The sequence below is a fragment of the Rhipicephalus sanguineus genome, chromosome 4 (assembly GCF_013339695.2).
Source record: "Rhipicephalus sanguineus isolate Rsan-2018 chromosome 4, BIME_Rsan_1.4, whole genome shotgun sequence".
Classification (NCBI taxonomy): Eukaryota; Metazoa; Arthropoda; class Arachnida; order Ixodida; family Ixodidae; genus Rhipicephalus; species Rhipicephalus sanguineus.
This window is the reverse complement of record NC_051179.1, coordinates 36,573,168-36,589,928: the sequence shown is the minus strand read 5'-3', so window position 1 is coordinate 36,589,928 and position 16,761 is coordinate 36,573,168.

Below are 16,761 nucleotides of genomic sequence, written 5' to 3'. Positions count from 1 at the left end.
ACACACACACACACACACACACAACATCTTCGTTCAGATACACACGCATTTAGACAAGCCCACACGCTCACACTGTAGTAACTGCATGACATTATATATAACCATATGCCTGATACCATGCAGGAAATTCTATCACTGTGGAATCCTTCCTATTGAGATATAGCTACGCTATAGGTACATGGACACCCTCGACTCTCATCATGGTGATATTGTACGCCTCTATCATTTTCTGTACTCAAATACGGGTGTAAGTAATATGTGGCATAGATATTGGCTTCTAAGCAACTCCAGCATCATACCTTTCTCCCGACAGCTGCCGGAGTCAGTATATGCCAAGTCACCAGCCTATTATTAAGGCCGTATCTCTCTTTGCTTACACTAGCTATTTTTTTTTTCAGTGGCAATCCTGGCGAGATGACTCTATTATTTAACGCAAGATGTGTGCCGGAAGCAAATACCATACCTAAAAAAAAGAAAAAAAAGAGGCATGAAGCAGAGCATTCGCGTCTCTGAGCGCTGTTTAGCCTCTTGTTGCTGGAAACCAGCGGAGGCGAGCGGTTTAAGCGTTAAAGAGCGCAGGTCCAGGGCACACTTGGGTTGTTTATGTAAATCTTCTCGGAGAGGACGAGCTGTAGGAAAGGGTGTTTGTTTACACGTGTTGTGTTTCAATAAGAGTGATCTGACGCGGCCGTTGAAAGCAACCCCCGGTCAATTCTGCCCGAAAAGACCGTCGCCTGTTGCCGCCTGCCTCGTGCTCCGGCGATCCCTTTTCAAAGCTTAACATTAATCGCTGAGCTTTGACACTGAAATATAGCTTCATAGCTATATATATATATCTATTCATACAGTTCCGTCTTTATAAATCCAGACGCTCCACAGTCGGCTTAGGGACACCGTAATGAATGGCTCCCGATTTACTTTCATAAGTGTGGGCTGTCGTAACGTACACCAAAATTCAAGTGTGCTTGAATTTTATCTTTTTACCGCTATGCCCGACACGAACCCACAACGTAACGAACACACAATTCGCCATCTTGTCAGCACTGATATACCCAGAGGGCTGCTATGGCCTCTTATTGTAAGATTCCGCCATTACAGAATTTGACAATACGGCGGAATTGGACAGTCCCCAGAAGAGCACTCACGCTCTAAACTTTATCTCTAGTGACTTATTTTTCAGGCAAACGTCGGTACGTTGGAGGTTTCGTTTTAAACACGACACTTCCACAGACAACACACGGGTTCGGAACTCGATGTCCTCTCAGCCCCAATATTGTGTCCACTTTACAGGCAGTTCGCTTTGTAGAGGAGTTCGCAGAGCAGGCCGCGCTGGCTATTAAACATCCCTAGTTTAGAATATATCATATCCCTCCACAGTGCGCAAGGCCCCACTGAGAGGTAAGAACGAACAAGTTATGAGAGGAGAGAACAGTGCAGTAAGCTGTAAAATAAATGACAAACAGCAAGGTAAGGTTAGTGACAGAGAGGCTAAGCGGAGCACGGCGTCATCTTTGTTCACTTTCTGCTGTGCTACCACCTCCAAACGTCTTATCTGAGGTGTCGAGCACTTCAGCTCTTTGGCACGCCCTGGCAACCTTAATCCAACTCCCCCGCTCACGGGAAGAAGAGCTACCCGTCACGCATGACAGTTTTTGTAACTTCTTCCCACGCAGCGATGTCATTCGCTCGCCACCGCTTTAGTCTTCCTTGACGTCCCGTCGGTGGCCGCACACATTGAAGCGCACCGAACGTCTCCCGCGGCTAAAACAAGAAGTGTTCCAGGAACTCTTCGCGCTCGAGCGCGTTCCTCCTACGCAAAGACGCCTGTTGTTTCGAACTATACTTGTAGTCGATCGACCATTTTCTGAAAGGCTGGCACGATAGTGTATAACATGCTGGAACACCGGCGTACTGATAAAAAAGATCGCCCACGCTCAAGCAACCTCGAGGAAGAAAAGAAGAAAGTTTTGCAACACCGGACTGCCGAGAACCTCCAAACACGTACAGACACTATTTTTTTACGATCAATCTGAACTGTATATATATAGCGCGATGGCACGGAGCGTCAAGAGGATAGACGCAGCTGGGGATTGTACCGAGAAGTTGGGCATTACAAACAGCATACGGGCAACTAAATTACGTGCCAAAATATTCTTCTTACTACGTAAACAACATTGAGAACATTTGTTATTGTACACCGATGCGACCTTATATGGTCAACGCGCAAAGAGCTCGCGCTAATCATATTAAGAAAACGCAGACTGTAGTAAACAATGACCGCAACGTAAGTGCGCCACACGCAGTTTTAGTGAGAAAACGCTGGTACGCGTTAAACAAACAAAGAAAACAAAAGAGGGGTGGAGGTGGGGGGGTCGAGAGGGAAACGCCAGAGCGAGACAGAAAAATAAACGGCACAAAACTGAACCTTTTTCTGCGTGGCTTAGCCAATTGACAGCACAAAAGTAATGACAATGGCGATTGAAATATAACCACACGGTTAACCTACGCGGACTTCTTACCTTTGAATGATCAAAGCTTCTAAGGTATTCTCAGGAGTAAAATGGCAACTTGGGCGAGTTGGTATCGGTTCATACTTCAAATATCAGCGCACCAACAAAACGAGCACACTAAAGCGGAGGAAACGACGCACACAACAAGCGCTGACTCGCAACTGAAAGGTTTATTCCACATCACACACACATATATAAGTAAACGTCAAATGCAGCACACGTGGCAAGGATTGCCGCCGCTGTCTTGTCTAAGTAAGATGAGTAAGATGAAATTATGGAAACACCTGTCGCAGAAAATCAAATTCTTTGTCGCACAGATCAACTGACGCCTGGCTTACACAATTATCTTTTTCCTTAACAATGTGATAGGATTCTGCCACCTCCCGATTAATCTGTTGCCAGTGCTTATAGACAATCCTCGTATCTGTGAAAACGTGGGAGCAACCACACGAACGAACGTGCAAAGCCAGATTAGAGCTCGCCACTCTTTTCAAGGAAGCATTGTGTTCCTTAAGCCTCGTGTTTTCCCGTCTGTCCATAATACGTTCTACCACAAGAAAAAGGAATCCTGTACACGACCCCACCCTCACACGGCACAAACTTCTGGGCGTGCTTGATTTCACATTTGTTCTTGTGACGAGCTTCCTGGTTGACCATGGGGCACATCCTGCTAAGCTTGTTTTTGGCAGAGAACACAATGTTGACGCCGAACCTGTTCCCGACCTTCTTAAGCCCGTGGCCCAACTTGTGCTTGTACGGAATAACCGCATATTTTGTAGGTTTCTGTCGATCGGCCGTACCATGGGATCCTTTCTTCACTTGCCGCAACAGTTTCTCGCACACTGAAGACACAACGGGAAGAGGGAACCCTGCTTCCTGCAATCTTCGCACTTGATTAAAAAAGCTCTCATTTACTCGGTGTTCACATGACTTCTTCAGAGCTGATCCTAGCGTCGAAGCAGCAATGCCTCGCTTCACTATCTTGGAATGTCCCGATTTAAAACTTAAAAGGGGTTTTGTAGACCTTGGGTTGTAATACCAGCACGTATGCTGTCTTTGAAAGTCAAGCTGTAAATCCAGAAACCGAATCTGGTGGTCTGAGGGTATTCTCAGATTGCGCAATACACATAAACTGTTGAGCCATGCAAGATGAAACATTGCAAATAGACAATAAAGTCAGTCAGTCAAAGTGGCGACATAGCCATTCCCAGCAATTCACTTTAGCTTCGTCTTTAGAGTCTTCTCATGTCGACGCAAATTCCTGCATTACTTTTACATTGCTATCCCTCGGTCGTGCGGTGACTAAGCGAGAGCTGGGTATTAGATGTTTCTTCTGTTAAAAGAGCAGCAACCTTAACCACGGGTACGATGCGGGAGTGATCAGGTGAAACAGCGAAAGTTCATTGAAAGTTGAAGCAGACGAGGGATCCACCTTTGTTTTCAGGGAGTAAGATATAGTGAACAAAAATACCTGACGAAGCACATCTTCGACTTCAGGCAGTTTCGTGCGATCGCACATCACAATCTTGTATGCAAATGAAATTGGGCCAAAGGAGAAAGCAAGACAAACACAAAACCCGAGACATATGTATACAGACAAGAGAGCAGGCACCGGCGGCCCAATGTGCTGTTCAAACGTCGTTCGCACAGACAAACATCCTTTCGTATTCCGCGTGGCCGCAGTATGGAAAGAAAATTGAAGCTGCGCGTGGTTGCTTTTCTAGGTCAGCGTTCTTGCCAAACGAAATGCAACGACCTCTGCCATCTTAGCAACGAACAATGTTCTTCGCCTACACGCGTTTGTTTTGGGGGGGGGGGGGGGGGGGGGGGGGGTGTTCTATTGCGCGTAGTTGGGCCTTTCTTTGTATTTCTTTTGACTCATTTAACCTACGCTTTGCAGGCACCTCACCTAACCACCGTAATGAATATAACAGAAAAAAACAACAACGCTTGTAGCACGACACGAGCATAAAATTGAAGAGGCCAACGAGAGTATGGAGGCAAAGCCAGGTATAAATTGCGTTACCGTAGTCGCCAGTGCTCATGCGCGAAGTATGAAAGCTCCGAAAGCCAAGGCGCAGGCTATCGGGAGATAATCAAGTTATGGACGACGCTAAGCAGGCTTAATATCAGCTTTTGAAGAGGGGCAGTATTGCGTGATGTTGCATACTGTCGATGACCTCGGGTAATCTCGCTGCACACCCTCGTTATGAAGTCATCGACTCCTCTCACCCCAAAAGATAAAGAGAGAGAGAACAAAGCAGCGTGAACGCTACGCATTGCACTATTTTGTTTTGGAAAACTAATAAAAGTCACCAAGTGGTGACTATTACAAATTGTGAAATATAAGGGCAAAACTTCAGAAGCGGTTGCTGCTTGCTTCACAATGATGGCTCTGCCAGCCATCATTCTTAACGAAAGGGCAAGACATGATGCGAGGAGGGATGCTGCACATACTTCATTGGTTCTAGATACCAGAACTCCGTGCCCTAAAGCCTCTTACAAGACTGCTGAGTACGCCATGGTTCCGTTTCGCTGGCTTCTTCTGTTCTTTTGCTTCGTCAAAGCATATACATTGTTCTCATTGCTCAGTCGAAGTTGTGAAATCCTCTTTTGGATGTCTCCTACTTCCAGAGCACGCGCGCACACAGACCTAAAAAGTAAAATGACCCGGTTCGCACTGATGGACGCACCGACGACGCATTCCACTGTAACGCTAATAATCGATCATGTAGACATGCGGATGCTGAACCACGAATAATAGAGCGTTGCGAATGTGCGGCACGTTGAAACTGCGAAATCAGGCCCTTGGTATGTGAACAGAAATGAGGAAACGCATGCGTTGATGAAACATAGATTCCTCTAAAGTTATTTATCTGCACTGCCGGATGCTTACTTTCATAGAATCAGCAAAGGCGTGACGTACGCATACGTCCTTGAAAGCATTGCGTCTACAACGAAGTAGTATCGACTGTCACTTTTTACGAAGGACTGCACGTTTAAAAGAGCAAGCAACAAAGCCTCTCAAAGGAAGTGATTATGAAACAGCTATCACAGCTTTTATTTCCGCTTTTCTATAGAACAGAGTTGCACATGCGTTTATATCTTTATTATACATGTCAGAGCCAACAGCGTATTAGTTGTTTAAGACATTGAGCACTATGACAGCTAGCGCGCAACACGCATTAATCTTTTTTTTTACCCCTGTAAAGGCTCCAACGCTACACTTGTAAAACTTCGGTGGCAAAGCCAACCACCGTAACCATAAAAACCGTGAACGATGACCTCTGAAAAAGAAGACCTAAAAACTCACAGGGTCCCTTGTTCAATCGCCTAAGGCGACTAGAAGGCGTAAGCCATCTTCGTCTTTTTCTTTTCAGTCAATGTATTGATCCTCTCCGTCCCCCTACAGGAACTTTTGCACCTAACGTGGTTTTTCTTTGCCTTCAGGATCGGAGGCATTGCAAGCTTTCTGCACCTCATCTGGTCTTGCCCTGCCTCCGTGATCGGCCCACCTCTGACGAAGCGACGATGTTATGTGATGACGTCGTCATGTGACGTCATTTTATGTGGCGTCGTAGTTACGTCACTCGTGTCGACGGCAACGCCGCGGGATGCTGGCGCCACCGACGCCAACGGTCAATGTTCGCGTTTGATGAGGCATCCAAGGCTTTCCCCTTAACATTAATAGTTTAAGTTTTGGGATCCTGTGTACTACAACAATCTAAGTTCTTTTACAGAAAATGTTTAGAGGGAACATCGAGCAGTTTTCGTAACAAGTGCCGCAGAAAATGGAATGCTCTTTCTTGCAGCAACATAACACCATCGCCGATGATCTATTTAGTAAAACTTTAACGGCTGCAGTGTTAGCCCAAAAGGAAAGAAGGGGTAAGTTAATAAATTAAGACAGAGACAAGCAGCAGTAGCGCCTTATAGAGTAGTCCTATCCAATGGCACCGGCGAGCGCCAGACAAGGGCTCAAATCACGAATTCGGTGAATTGATCACTACATTGCTGCCTCCTTGTGCCTGTACCACAAGCTTATTACTATAGTTTTCTGCGTACAGTTGACTTGCTTTCCAAAAAAAAAAAAAGAAAGTGGAGTTACATCTTACTTGGATTTATGGAAGACAACTGGCTACTGTGCCTTCCTTCCTTCCTTCCTTCCTTCCTTCCTTTCTTTCTTTCTTTCTTTCTTCTTTCTTTCTTTCTTTCTTTCTTTCTTTCTTTCTTTCTTTCTTTCTTTCTTTCTTTCTTTCATTTCCTTAACTTGCTTGCTCACATAGTGCCGCCGCACTAGCGATGGTGGCCACTCGCGATCGCGGAAGGCTGCGATTTCCACAACGCTGCCGCTGCTGATGCTGCTGCTGGTCCAATAATGGCCCCACCAAGGGTTTGATGAGTGGGGAGCGCCGTAATCGAATGCCACGGCGCTGTTACCTTTCTCCAATGGGGCACCGCACAAAGATAATCAAGGCCCCTGGCAAGGCTGCAGCAAGGCCCTTGGGAACCATTGGCCTACTGCGATTCACCGGATTTCACGCAGCAATCTGGCTAAATTAAAGAAGCTACCTGCGGCGTCGCTTATGTAGCTCTGTGATTTGGCCACTAGATGGCAGATGTTTCGTAAATATTGGAGTACTTGGTGTATTTACTTGAAATGTAGATACTTTTTTCTCGTGCCATTATCTTATACTTTAACGAAAGAGTGTGTACCACGAGCGTGAAAAAAGTATCTGCGTCTTATTATTATATCGTGCTACTTCAATGTCAATAATGTCTATATTACGATGAAAAGAGACACCGTAAGCCAGAAAAGACTCAAAAAGAAAAAAAAAAACATGGCTGCTCCCTCCGTCATAGGAATCGGTATAACACGAAAGTGAAACGTGTCTTCACAGAAGTAGTGCATATTGTGTAGTGATATATGAGAGCTTGTACAATGTCTATTCGTGTTTGGCAGCTATAGCACCGTTTGACGTGGACGCACCCATGTCGACGCCTAGTGGCTTGTCTCCATCGCCACGACTAACGCCCATGATCATGATTAAACCTCTGTGGTAGCTGAAGTTGTTAACATATATTTGGACACAGCGAATAGTGAATCTCGCCTAAAGATGACACCAACAAGCTCATAATCAACACTGGTACCCGATATGCACGATATGCACGATATGCACGATATGCACGCCTGTGCTCACGCATACACTACCACAATGCGCTTCAGCAACACGGGAGGCAGAGGTTCGTAGCTTGAGCCGCAAAGGCGTGCGTCCTGTTGGCCTCTGTCTTTCTCCACCAAGGCACGACATTCACCCGTCGAAATCGTGTCCTTTCTGCAACGCGTATTGTAGCAATTTTGTTAGCCGGTGCTCTCGCAATCGAAGCAGTCGGCGGCGGAGAAATCCCGTTAGTGCATGTGGAACCTGCACTACTCCGATGAGCCGGCGCACGCTGACACGAAGCGAAAGGCAAAGAACGTAACTGCGTCTAGGGTGCCTCAGTGACGCTAGCGCGGCCAGTGTCCCTCGCTGGTATCGAGACGATTTAACCATGACCTCCCATATCGCGCGTAATCTCGGAGTAAGCGCTAGTAAGTATAGATCGTGACGCATTACTTCTTTTCACCGCTCACAGACGGCGGCACCGTCCCGCCTACCTACACCGCCAATAGAGGGCACAGTGCGAGAGAGAATGTGTGAAAGATATAAGGCGCTTTCGTGAAGTGTCCAGCCCTTGCCAAGGTAGCTTAGTCGGTTGAGCGGCGGGCGCTTACCGTCGCGGCCGCAATGTCGTGAGTGCGATTCCCAGCGGCGGACCTCTTTCTTGGTTTTTTTCTTTCTCACCCGTTGGCGTCCATTTTATCAACGTGATATCCGTAACGGATGTACTTCGTGGACCCCGGCATAAAACACTTTCGTGTTTAAAAAATGGCAGTGGCTTTACCAAGCCTGCTCGCAATGACGTCACAAATTTTGATCACATAAAACGTAGCGCGAAGAAAGCTGGACATAGAAAACTGTGTCCATTTTTCTTCAGGCTACCTTCTAATATAAACGTATACCAGTTTGTTCAGTACACCCTGTGACTTCAGTAGAGATTTTGATGTCGTCTATTTCGGGTTTCATTAAATGCTTGCCGATTAAGATATAGGCTTCAATCTATCCTAAAAAAAACCGAACGTTGGTGTTAGTTCGTTTGAATAACTTATTAAGCCAGAACTGTCCAAAACCCCCAAAAATGCTTTGAAATTAATACATCACACTAATGTAACCAAAAAGACGTTTCGCACCGAAATAAAATGAAACTCGAGGAATTCAACTTAAATTCTAGTAATCAACCTGTTACCGAAGAGAATGATGAAAATTTAGCCTGCGGTGAACGACGTAGCTTTCTAAATGACATTAGTGTTCTTTTTAAAACCTTGATTAAAGCATTGCAAATAAAGTCTATGAAATTGAGTTTGCAAGAATGTGCCAACGCAAAGGACGTCTAAAAGACTTGCACGGAACGGCTTGTTCACGGAAAACCGCATTTCTGGCATGTTGACGCCATGACACGCATTGCCTTAGGCATGGGCTCTGGAGCGGGATTATGTAGGCGTGAAAGGATCAGTGCATGGTCTTGCCACGAAGTATAAGCCAGATGGTTGGAGCGTTTGTTGCTAATCTACCATAAGCGAAAGCTCCTGGATAGCTCCTGAAAAGTCTTGCCTCATCTAACCAGGAAATTTAAAACTGCCAAGTCCTTCGCGAAGGGTACGCAAGCTAGAAGTAAAATAGAAAGAGAAGAAGTTAGAGAGTCGAAAAAAAAATTCTGTGTTTGCCAAAAAGAAGGAAACTATAGAGTGTTCCCGCTTTTGAAACATCTTGTGAAGGAGTAAACGTTGCCACAAGTGTTTGGAAGGGTCCCGCTGGGTTAGGTCAAACGTCAACACAGTTTTCTCACAGGTGACGACGCACAACAAGAGCGTTGTCCTTGCCACATAGGCATTTCCTTTTTTGCATCAATTTTTTGTCCTCTATATATAATATTTATTGTTGCTGTCAGAACCCGCAAGTTGCCTTCGTGGCGCAGCATTCACTCATCGCTTTCTTACGCCACCGCAAAGCGCGCACGGCCGGGCATCATCACGTCATCTTGCTGCCAACATTTATTTTTGTTTTGATTTTTAATTGCGGAACTCTTTAGGGGCCCTGGCTGTCATCTCATGTCGTCGCTTTGGCGTCAAGCTCAAAGTACCTAAATCGGTCAAAAGAGAGCGCTATAGGTTAAATCAATACGAAAATAGGTCAAAAGAGGGCGCTAAATGGCAATCTAAAACCAAAATAGGTTACGAGAGGGCGCCACTGAACCACAAATCAGGTTTTCCTTTCTCGACAAGGATACTGAGCAGGCTGCACGTTTGGAACGCCAGCGCTTGCTTGCCCTTGAACGCCAGCGCCGCCGAAGGGCTAAGCCATCTGTCCGAGCCAGCGAAGTGCTAGCGAAAAGCCAGCGCCGGGAGTTAGACGCAGATTTACGGAAGAGAGAAGCGGAGGTGAAACGCCAGTGACTGCGAAGTAACCCTCAGCTTCATAAGGCTGAGCGCCAACAAAGACATACGAACCCGCAGCTTCGACTCACACAAACACAAGCCAAGCGTCAAAAGAGGCAGGCGAATCCTCAGCTCTGCTCCGCAGTTTGGACAGTTTTCACGGTTTGGAACTGGCGCGATAATTTTTTCTTCCTATCTCTCATTTTTTTTTTATTCTCGTGTCCTTCAATCTGTTTTCGCTGCACTGTGTTGGCAGACTTAAGTCGTGACCCTGGAGGTAAGCGCTTTGCAGACACTGAGCCCTTTTTTGTCGCACGCACCCGTGCAGAAATAATTATTTCGCGAGATAAAGGCGTGGTCCAGCGCAAGCAGGACCATGTCAGGAGGCTAACCACCTCCTTTTCTTCTAACCCGGGGCATGCCTTGTATTGTCCGAAAAAATGAATGAATGAATGAATGAATGAATGAATGAACGAATGAATGAATGAATGAATGAATGAATGAATGAATGAATGAATGAATGAATGAATGAATGAATGAATGAATGAAAACCTGCCCCTCTGCTGCATTTAATAATTTCTTTCGTTCTGTTTTCTTATTTTGCGTGTCCAGCAGTCGTAAACAACGGCATATACTGCCGACTGCTTTTATTGAGGAACACCCAAAAACATTTATTAAAATAAGCAAAAAATACCGAGTCCTCGCAGGCGTCCCGCTCTTTTGTTGAAACTCTGTCAAACGCGAAGAAAGCTTGTCGCCATCGACTTTTAAATGAGCTGCTTCGCTTTGACGGCAACAACTTTGTTCTAATCGATAGACAAGGGCACAAGCAAGCTGCTGTTCACCACGAAAAAGAAAGAAAAAATTTGTGGGGTAGGAAGGTTGGGCGAGTGCAGGTGGCGTGTCGCGTTACAAATGTCCCTTGGTTCTTTCATTTTTTTAGCTGTTGTATTTCTTCCTCTATAGTGCGCGCAATGATAGCGTAGTTATGGTAACCTTCAAACGTCCAACTTGCATTAAAAGGAAATTGTTTGATGCAGGGACAAAAGATTTGACAGCACCATCTCCTCACAGCTCACACCCGAATCAATTTTTTGTAAGTGAATGTCTTCGCTGCCACGATAGTGTAGACATTTGAACGGGTACAGAATAAGTGGAGCTGCAGCAAACAAGCTCCGATACTCACCTTATATTTCGTACTGAGTGCATTAGAAGTACTGTTGATCGCACTCAGTATTTGAAAAATTCGGTGTTCCGTTCATTGCAGCACTGCGCTGTTTGCACTGGATCAGAAGTGCCGAAAACGCTGCGCAGTTGGGGACAGGGGTTAAAATCAGTGGACGATGATCAGGATTCGCCGGGAAATTTCAGATGGAAAGCCATCAAAGATCGATCGGCAAATGTTATTAAGAAGGCGACAGTTTTGATAAAGTTATAAATAAATATATTTCTCAAAACAAGCCTTCGATTTGAATGTACGAAAGTGCCGAAGCCAGAACGCCGCGTCTCCCTGTCTAATAATGCGCGTTTTAAGCCAAACTTAAAGGGGCACTGTAACATTTTTTCAGCGTGGTGAGAAAATGCTGCCGATCGGTAGTCGAGGCTCCTGAAAATGGTTGAGCCGAGCATTAAGGGCAGCACGCGGCTTGGAATTTACAAATAATTCTCAAAGTCAGTTAGAAATCGCTCGCTCTTTTCTCGACAATTGATCGCATAACCCCAAATGACCGCGCCATAAACACAAAGTCCACTGCCATTGGCTGATTTGAGCATCGTGAGCGGCATAGTTACCGTGGCCGCCGCGGGATGCCGCCACGTGCCCGCGCGCTCGCTCGCCATCACACTGAAAGTAGCCCGCGCGTTCGGAAAACAAAATATATATAAAGTGCTGAAGGTCATGACGCTTGCTGACGAATATTCGTAGCTTCTTGCCCCTTTCTAATCGTAGATTTCAGCTCGTCCTTGCCCCTTTGTTGCGTAGCTCTCAGCGCACTCGCTGGTACGAAAGGAGAGAGAAAGCGCTTAAATCTTGCGAAATCCCTGTAATACCCCTCGTACTTCACGGATTCTAAAAAAAAATTGCGGGGCAGTTGATTCGTGAGGCAATAAAATCCTTTAATGAAGTCATTGCATGATTACTTGGAGGAGTGTTGCAGGGCCCCTTTAAACGTTTGTCGCAGTCGCCATCTTGCCAGGTTGTTTTCTGCACCCCTTGCAAATCGGTTGCAACCTGGCTAACCTACCTCTCTGCCTTAATTTTCCTTTGCCTTTCTCTCTCTCCCTCTAGATTTTTCGCTTGCCGGCCGTGTCACACATTTTTACTAGGGCTGCCGTATACAGTCGGTGCCATTTCTACAACCTTACGACACCGCACCCGACATCTGTTTCAATCAATCCGGTCTCGCCTGGAACCGCAAGTGCAATATCATGCTACGGGTACATCGGAAGGAAGCATGGAGAACAAGAGGCGGCAAGAATAAAACAATAAGAGAACAAAAGCTTGTGTACAATAGATCGTATGTGCTGCAAGAAATATGGCGCAGAGGTGGAACAGGCCCCGCTAATTAATGAACGGCGGTGAACCAAAGCCGGCATTCCATGAGAATAAACAAAGAGAGAGAGAAAGAAGAATGTGTGGGAAATGAGGACGAGAAAGTACAAATACAGCAGAGGGATTTCCGCGTACAGGAAGCACAAAATGGAAAGTTTAATAGCTGCTTGCAGCGACGTCCTCAGAGTCTCGTCCCAGGTTGGTCGTAAGCCTCGGTTTCGGTTCCACATAAGTCGTTGCAGCGCTGTCTAGAGTGCCGACAAAAGAGCAGCCTTTTGCTGCCATTCGAAGTGAAGTTCTGGTATGCTGCCTTCTTGTTTTCCTGTGCACGGTGACATTTCGCTGTGGGAATTACACCCACTGGATCCAACGTCGCTAGTGCAGTGCATTCATTCGGACGACGTACAAGGAGAAACATAAAAATAGACTCCGAAAGCTTGCACTGCTATGAGCCAAAACAATACACGTGCACGAGCCCAAGAGAGACAGTGTTCGTTATCGAGTCTCGAACGTTTAGTCGCTGCCGAACTAAATATTTAGGTGCAAAACATGCACTAAAACTGCGATGAACATCCTTGTGGAAAGCCACGTAATGCTACTTGCTACTTTGGCAATTACTGGGCTGATTTTTGCATGCAGAGTCTCTTTATTTTTTTAAGTATGCGTATGTATCGCTTAAGGAAGCCCATAGAGGTAACAGAAAATAACTACGCCAAAAAGTTGCCAGTTTCGATAACGCTCAAGTTGACTCTCTTGCCTCAGGCTTTTGCAACCGTGAAGTGATTAAGTTGCAATGCCCCAAACCAGTACTGGGTTCGTGAGAAGCATCACAGTTTAGGGCTCAACATTAATTACAACCACCTTGAGCCTTTTACAGCGCAATAAGTTCAAGTACTCGGCAGTTTCGAAATCCGGTAGTCATGATCGCGAATCGAACCTCCGACTTCGTGCTGGCGGCTCTATACCACGGCCATTGCACCACCGATGGCGGGTCGCAATAATTTATCGTACCACCAACTTCGTGATCCATCTGCCTATTCCCCTTCGGGATATCGACTCTTCTGCTTCTTATGAGACGACTAGAAAATGTGGATCCCTAACAATATGCTGCTTTAACGCCTTCTCCATCACTTTTCGGCTATGAAGTCGACAAGTCTCGTGTTTTCTGAGCGGTACAGGACTGTACAGTGCAAGCCTTTCAATTGTGCACTCATGTTCTTTGTGCAACTTCAGTGAGCACTGCCACCCCTTCCACATTCCTATACTCATCTCTCTTCCATTTGCCTCTTCCCCTTTCACTTTTTACCAGCGTAGGCTGCCAGCCCTGTGCCTTTCAAATCATTATCCCTGCTTTCTCTCTTCATTTCCATGCTGCAACAAACGCCCGGGCACACCGTGATGGACAAAACGACTGCAACTGCTGTCGCTCTCGTGAAGTTTCAAACACAAATAGCTGTCGTTGTTGTTCCTGCATTCTCTTCGGCCTCCGCTACAGTGGTTTCACTAAGCTGTAACTAAATGTTTTGTCGCAGCAGAGAAGCAAGATTAATCAAAAACTATAACACTGCTGCATTCACCGGTACCTGCGTATAGCACTTAGAAATTCCATAGAAATGCTGCCAATGTACTATCTGTGCCAACGTGTGCTCACATTGTCACAAACACTACATTGGCGAGCCCTAACGGTCTAGCTGCCTGTGCTTTAACCACGAAGCCCTCGTATGAAATGCAGAATGTTTGCCACGTCAGGGGGAATTACCGCGAATTAATAACGTTACGTCGTGCATTTCAAGCGGAGTGTGCTAGAGTCATTTCATCATTAGATATTCGAGTTTCTGTGAATAAAAATAAAAACACACAAAAATGCTAACTCGCTTATATTGCAGAAACGAGGGGTGTAAGATGTTAAAACTGAAAGCAAGCAGCAATCGCTCGCGCACACGACTGCTAGAAAATAGATAGATAGATAGATAGATAGATAGATAGATAGATAGATAGATAGATAGATAGATAGATAGATAGATAGATAGATAGATAGATAGATAGATAGATAGATAGATAGATAGATAGATAGATAGATAGATAGATAGATAGATAGATAGATAGATAGATAGATAGATAGATAGATAGATAGATAGATAGATAGATAGATAGATAGATAGATAGATAGATAGATAGATAGATAGATAGATAGATAGATAGATAGATAGATAGATAGATAGATAGATAGATAGATAGATAGATAGATAGATAGATAGATAGATAGATAGATAGATAGATAGATAGATAGATAGATAGATAGATTGAAACGCTCAAAATGCCTAAGTTTCGCTAAGAAATGCTTCGCATGTAATAAAGGGTTAGAAGATAAGCTTCTGTTCGAGGCGTGGTCGCTCCTTTGTCTTCTGTGGCCGGTTGACGTGTAAGCCAAGACAAAGACTAATGGGACCATCCTACGCGATGTTACCATGTGGTGACACCACTAAAGACACAAAGTGTATTCTATTTTTCTTTTGTCCCCGCAGCACAGCTGGACAGGTTTTTTGTTATTCTACGTCCTCTATTGTTGTTTGTCTTTTCATTTAACGCTGGTTGTGAGTGCGACAGAAACATTTATCTCTACTGCGAGACATCATTCTTTGTTCCGCATGACAGGGCAGGAAGGGTGCGTTATCAACAGTGGTGTCCATGTCGTGTGGTGTGAGCAACGGAATATTGCGGCCAAAATAAATGAGAGAGAGAGAGAGGGGGGGGGGAGATAGAGATATATACTTTCACAGTGAAGAATAGCAAGGAGCACTTCAATCAACATCTCAATAAAAAATGTACAACATGATGGTCTTCTGGTTTAATGAATCCAGAAACGAACATAGCATCGATGGAATTCTAAACAAAACTAGGCGTTCATCACGAAATGGGGTAATTGGTGCTAACACGTATGTCGGAGATCACCAGACGACGAAGAAGAATTGATAGTGGGCTGCTGTCTCTGGAAGTCCGTGCGCCACTATCATCATCATGTACCTTATGCGTTCTATTGTCGTCATTAAAGGCATTTTGTTGAGTGTCTCGCGGCTCCGTCTTTCTGACGGCGCTACCTACAGAAGGCCGACGTTCCGCAACAACGTCCACGGGAGTAAAGAGCGAGGCAGCACAAACGACTAAAGTAGAACGGTTATGCAGATAAGTATAGGATAACACGGATACGAGCTCGAAGTACTAAAGATAGAACTTAGAACGTTAGCTCAGCCAGCTAGCTAAACTTTCTCTCGTTCAAAACTAGGGGTTTAAGAAAAGGTTTCATCAATCAGTTGTTCACGACTTCCGCAACTTCCGCAGCGTGTAAGTATGAATGTCAACAAAACTAAGTGACGTTCTGAGAACTTGTGACTCTGCTGTGGAGCAAAAGGGAATAGCAGGAAGTAAAAAAAAAGGCTGCCTTGTTTACCGCTTATGCAGGCGCTGTGTGTGTTTGAGAGATACAGAGTGAGAGAGAGAAATGAAGGAAAACCAGAAGGGGAACATCCGGTTGGCTACCCTACATTAAGGGGTGGGGGAAAGGGAAAGAAAGATGCAGTGGAAAAATCTGTTTTGTGAATGGTGCACTTTTTTATTTAACACAGTTGCAGCATTGACCGCATTCGCAGTGACGATCGCTGCAAAGCCCCACAGTTTTATTAAATAGAAGTATTAAAATGGCAGGCTCTTCTTCATAAAAAAAGCTTTTACAGCCCAATAAAGTAAATTACTTCGATAGCACTATCAATATTGCCTCGGTTCTAATTATTCATCGCCGCCACTGCTTTAAATAAGCTAAAATTATCAAGCAGACAAAGCAGAGTGTTCAAGTAAGAGGGACAGCGAACATCACTTAGAAGTGAGAGACAGCTATACTTAAGCCATTTACCTTAAAGCCCTTCGGCGATGTGAACAGAAACGTCTTTACGGAAGTAACAATGATCTTTAAGGACGAGGAAAGAATATGTATGAACCGGTTAATAAGAAACGACATCGCAACAAAAGCTAACCACAAAGTATAGCGCATGTGCAAATGATGAGCAAAGGCAGAAAGGCATGGTTGAGATCCTTAAGAAGCGTTAATTAAGATTCCCATCGCGTCCTCTAGAGACAGGTAATTAAGCGATTAGAAAGTATGCCTTAAG